The following is a 6000-nucleotide window of genomic DNA, read 5'->3' on the forward strand; positions in this document are numbered from 1 at the left end:
TTTCTCCAAGCGACGGCTCCGCAAAATGTTTCCTTTGAGGCCATTGTCGAGTTCACATCCCGTGGCTGGTCACTAAAACTCACCCCCCGTGCCAATCACCCAACGACGACAAAAACACCCAAAACCCACCCCGACGGGCGAATAATGTTGCCGCATTGTAAGACGCCCCGGAAAATAAGACGCCCCCCCCCCCCCCACAACAAAGACAAAGATCCCCCGTGTAGCCTTAACACCCTCCCCCCCAAACGTGTGCCCGGAGTTAAGAAGGTGACAAAGACGCGTATATACCGGATTATAAGACGCACCGCACATCATTTCCTTGAGAACGCAGGGGAAACGTGCGCCTTATGATCCGGTGAACATGATCACTTATATCTTGAGCACACAAAGCCCCTGTACGGTCACGTGTTGAACTGGTGACGTGTTGTCTGCAAGTCTGTGATGTGTGTGCCGTAGTGTAGCGGTTAGCGCTACGCTGCCCTGTGAACCTGGCCACCCGGGTTCGATTCCCGCTCACGGCCAACACCAGTGACGATTATCGTTCCTGAGCTCCCCCTAGGTCGACTCAGCATCAAATGAGTACATGGTTCGATGTATAAACATCGCCACTGGAGAGATAAAGACGGCCGGGCGTGGAGTTGGCCATCAAGTTGTAGCGTGCAATGATTGTATTACATTAAACTACTAGTTACTCACGCCACCGCCGGCAAAAGGGTGTTCTCTCGAGGGGTCTGTTCACCGACTCTTCCGCGCCGGTCACACGCCTCGTGAGACGCGGGAGTTACCCAACACTTTGCCCCCCCCCCCCACCACCACTACACGCCACCAGCCGATCGTCTGCATTCTACCTATTTGCGCAGCTGGGTGGACAGCGGCGGGGAGGTTTTGGGGGGGATTTAAGAAGGAACTTGCATCGTCGTTTTCCACTGCCCTGCCCCGAGATCGAACCAACGACCCGTTTGGATGAAAAAGTTCAGTACGCTCACCATTACGCTACGACAGCCTCCTTCACACAAACATGTCACGGTTGAGATCTGTTGAAATAACAAAGGAATTGTTTAAGAAATATATTATAATTGATGCGTTATTTAAATTTGGGAAATTACAACTTAAAAAAGGAGTTGCAGCCTCAACTATATAACGTTTTAATAATTACAGATACAAGTAAATTCACTGCTTGTTTACGATTCTTTACACGTCACATCGGCCATGAGGTTTGTTTGACCATACTTCACCACGCTGGTCAATAAGAGTCGGTTGAATGGAGGGCAAGAACCAGCTCAGAATATCTATCACTCGCCACTGATTGTTGAGTGTCAAACTCAGGTCGCTTGGGATTCATAGCACATTGTGCTTACAACTGCGCCACCGCTCCTCGCTGCTGTATAATGCTATTCATAAGCTATAATAACTGGACAACCGATCATATTTAACCGGGTAAAGCGATCAGACATGCGTATGGGCAAATGCACGCGTACATTGCTTGAGCTGCATCATGTGTAGGTGTGACGGGCTGTTGTTTTACGATGTGAACGTGTGTGTACTTGTTCGCCGCGTTCAAAGGGTGTAACGGTGTAAAAGTGGCTTTTAATCCGAGAGTCGATGGCTGATGCTCGGAAACTACCAATGTAAACACACGACACGTGTTTCGGGGCTGATATTAACCCGAGTTAATATCAGACAAGGTCCATTTCACCTTGCCACACCCTCTTCACCATCATGCCCTCGCCAGGGTGGTGAAGTATGGTCAAAACAATCCCCATCACAGACACGACACGGGGAGGTCTTAATCCGGCAGTTGATTGGCACGATGATGCAAATTATTGTTGCTTAATTATCGAGTATACTTATATTACGATAGCTCCGCGAACATGTAAGCATGAACTCCACGTAGATTTGGATGATACACAGCAGTTACCGTCCCCTACTGCCAGTGGGATGCCCGACGGTGTATGTTGGCGTACTCTGGTTAGAGAACATCAACTTGAACTACACACAATCACCGCCCCCTGGTTGACCCCACACACGGTGGAGACAGACAAAGCGCCAGGTCATGCTGCCACGACATGCGAGGTTACGTGTCCAGCTGCACTCCAAGCCGTCTTTGTCTCACCGCACCGTACCCGGTACTGATTTGAAGCGGAGTCCATATCCACTGAAGCTCAGGGTCCTTGTCACTGATGTTTATGGCTAGGAATCCAACCTCGGTATCTCGAATCATTGGCCAGTAACACGAACCTCACACACAAACACACACATACAGTATATAAAACATAATATATTGGTCGCGAAAGCCTACGTGTTAAACTGAGTATATATATAGATAGAACCGGGCTGTGATTAGCATATACAAACCGCCCAACATGTATGGAAGATTGGTTCCTGCACAACTCAGGTTGAACACATGTTAAGGCATTTAAGTTCTCATTCGAGAGCAACGGCATTGATATCGAGCGAGCGTCAACATCGCAACTATGCGGCGCAATGTGCAGCCACGCTGTCGTTCTTTGTTCATCTTCCAAGCACACTTGCTGCAGCTTAGGAAGCGATATCCCCCTATTTCCAACCTGAATTTTAATTTAACTTCCATTCTCTACGCCTCGGAATTCCAAAAACCGCGTGACGGATCAGATTAAGTGACCCCGGTTACAATTCAGGGGCAGTCGCGTGCTGCCATCAAGCGGAGCCGTGTGAGCGGCACAGCCGTCGCGAGCGCTCCACTCGGTGGGCACGTGACCCTGCCATGGCAGGCGTTGCATTCACACGTGGGTCCAACAATGCAAGCTGCGGTCACCAGCTGGCAGCGATCTCAGACGTTCACAAACAAATACAGAAGAAAACATCCACTCCCCGTAGTAGTCTCAATATCAACACGGAATGATGTTTTATGTTCAATTGCGTCGTTCGTGCAAATTGCGTCTCGTAACGCTGTCGAATTTGTATGTAGCTCTTGTGGAGGGTTTCACGCCACGCCCGTCGCCCCCACTGATGTCCTCTCCTCCACCCCCCCCCCCCCCAATGTGTGCAGATACTTCTGACTATTGTATGTAGGGTGTGTATGCATACATGCCTACAAAATAAATGTCGTTTCTTTTAGGGGGGGGGGGGGGTGGACATATAATAGCTGTATGTTGAATTTCTTACGCGCCCCCCCCCCCCCACCGTACGTAGCCCCCCTGTACTAATCGGAGGTGCGAGACAATTTGTAACACGTGACTTCGTGCGGATGCCCCGGGAAACCCACGGAAAGGCAGAACGGGCGTCAACAATTGCCCAAGCTCTGCGTTTCAATATTGGGATGTTTGGCCAACTCACCCGCTCATAGGGAAGAAGGAGAATGGGCAGAGGTTGCCCCGTCGCGTCCTTACTCATTCTGCTCGGCGTTTAACACGATGCTTAAAGTTTGTTTAACATTGTGTTCACTCGCGAGACCAAACAATAATATGCTGTATTGTAAGACACATTATACAGGTATCCCTCGATTTACGAAAGGGATACGTTCTTTAAAAAAACACACGCGAAAAACTACATTTCGTAAATCTGAACGGCCTGTCCCATTAATTTAATACGAACATTTTGGGATACGTTTCGGACAATAAATCCAACTCTACTCCTGACCTAAAATATATATATACACCTGTTTCACTTTTCGCAATACAAAACACATTACAATAAAGAACATAGGAAAACCATTCAATTAATAAGTAACTTTAAACAAAAAACAATTCACCCTTTCCAGGGAACTCACCAAAGAAGATCTTGCCGCACGTTGTTGGGACGACTGTAAAGTGGAGACTCATCTCTGCAGGGACATCCTGGCGAATGGATGACGACGCAACCTCACATGCGTTTCATGGCGCGTGCCGTCGTGACAATTTTCGTGAACGCAGAAATTCGATTTCGTTAATCGAAAGGTGCCCATAATTTGTCAATTGCCTTCACGCGCAATGTCGTACACAGAATGTTCGTAAATCGAGGAATACCTGTATATATATAAATTGTAGTATGTATGTCGGCTTATGTAAAGGTAAATCACCTTTCATATAAACACAAACTCACCCTCGGTGTTAATAAACCTACATATGCAGTAGTTTTAATGTGATTGACTACAGCGCATTGCCAATCTGCTGCTGCATGAGTGCCTCTTCAAGTTGTTTCGATTGTGGAGGATGTTTGACCATACTTCACCACGCTGGTCAGTGCGGTTTGTTGAAGGAGGCATCCCACGGCTCGTGCAGGTGCCACGCGCCACGAACTGTAATCGAAGTCAGGTGGGCCGGGTTCGTATCGCAGTGTGGATCAGACAAAGATAACGTACACAAGACACCCGCCAACAGGCCAGCAGGATGCAACATGAGGAAGTACAGCAAGTAGGTTCCTTTATTGTTGTCACATTCCCATGTTGCATCATCATCATGTTACTAATAATGCCATTATTATTTGGATGTCACAGAAGGCAGAACGGCACCTGCAAGCGTATTGTCCCGCCATCCTGCGCGCACACCTTGTGTGCTGTGTAATGAGATACACGTGCCAATTAAACAGAAATGGGTAATTCGCAGGGCTGCAATAAATACAAACGGCCAAATTGCGAATACGACTTTTTAAATATCCATTGACGACTGAGCTGAGACGATAAACTGGCTCTATATGAGAACCCAGTTTAATCATCGGTGCAATTCCTGGATTCGAACCCGGGATTTTCATGTCACTGGCGAAGTTACACAATGCAGTCGAGTATTAATCTGCTGAGCCTCTTAGCCATTTCCACACCATCTGTGTTTGAGACCTCTCTGTGTGGAATTTGAGTGGTCGCCCCTCATGCGTGCATTTTCTGCACGTACTCCAGTATCGTTGACACATTAAAACAAAGGAAATGCCCCAAAAAATCCTAGCAGGACCCTCCTTAAAAATAGTATAGTGTTGAGACTCGGTGAAATATAGACAAAAGATAATGGTGTTTTTGCCATAACTTGTACTGTGATTGCACCTTGTGGCCAAAATGCAATTATATCAAGGTGAATATTTCTCCCTCTCGAGCTTGAAACTCCATGTTGCAACGTAACGAGCTGCGGGGAACAAGCATGGTGATTAGAGGAGGCAGGATCACTACGGGGGTTTTAAGTCAGCAGGGTTAAGACACTGCAATTGCCACAATTCCCTGGCTAGGTGTGGCCAGTACAGCGCCAATCAGCAACGCGACGTAATTGATTTCATCTTCAATTAGCTCTCGTGACCACACCTGACACACAGTCCCAGTGGAACGTAATTAAGAAGGTTCTTCTCTCTCTCTCTCGCTCGCACCTCCTACTTCCACCCCCAACTCACACCCCAGAGACGCGAGCACAGTGCCTTTGTGAGAATGATGGGGTGTCTGAGAGACACACAAGGATAAAATACGAGCCGTTTTTTTTTAGTTTTCATTAGACACGGAGTACGTGTGCTCTTTGTCTTGTAATGTAGCAATATCGACGTTGAAGTGCCCTGTTACTCAAACGAATGTGGGACGGTGCTCATCGTGGTCGGTGGCCTTAAGCAAGTGGTGGACATTCCTTATTCTCTCCGTAGCTTCACTACTTAGACGTGCATTTTATTTTATTAAGCCCACAGTGATGATGAGCCTTCGACATTACCATCGAATTGATCTGGTTTACTCATTCAGGGCTTGAGACAGTACAACAATAGATTGTGTTGCTCTGTTCTCTGCTGACAAAAACAAATCCCGCAGCCCCTTTCACCAGTTGATTTTTTGGATGGTGGTCGCCCATGCAAACGTTATAAAGGCTTAACTCGGCTTAGCTTGCAGGATCTGATGAGATTGGACGCATTCCATGTGATCTGTCGCTGTACTTAGCGACGCACACACCATTGGTAGTCAAACGGGAGTAGGGGGGGAGACAGACGGGTGGATAGATGGCAGTGGTGGGAGATTCTAGATGGATGGAGATTTGGCAAAGCAGTGACTATGTCTATAGGCAGACACCCAAGGTAAGAACTCAC

General features: G+C 47.6%; 1 protein-coding gene across 6 annotated transcripts in view; it reads right to left on the reverse strand.

Moving 5' to 3' along the window:
- LOC144730017 (forkhead box protein P1-like) overlaps positions 1-4385 on the reverse strand; it is a 401316-nt gene extending 396931 nt beyond the window's left edge. For 3 of the 6 annotated variants that reach the window (XM_078610471.1, XM_078610467.1, XM_078610463.1), the window contains exon 1: positions 3749-4384. The gene's annotated coding sequence lies outside the window, so the exon portion shown is untranslated. Of the gene's footprint in view, positions 1-3748 lie in introns of all 6 variants that reach the window. The other 3 variants (XM_078610465.1, XM_078610470.1, XM_078610469.1) reach the window with 2 other exon arrangements.
- Positions 4386-6000: the final 1615 nt, after the last annotated feature.

Source organism: Lampetra planeri, chromosome 34, assembly GCF_965212315.1.
Source record: "Lampetra planeri chromosome 34, kcLamPlan1.2.h2, whole genome shotgun sequence".
In the NCBI taxonomy this organism is placed as follows: domain Eukaryota; kingdom Metazoa; phylum Chordata; class Hyperoartia; order Petromyzontiformes; family Petromyzontidae; genus Lampetra; species Lampetra planeri.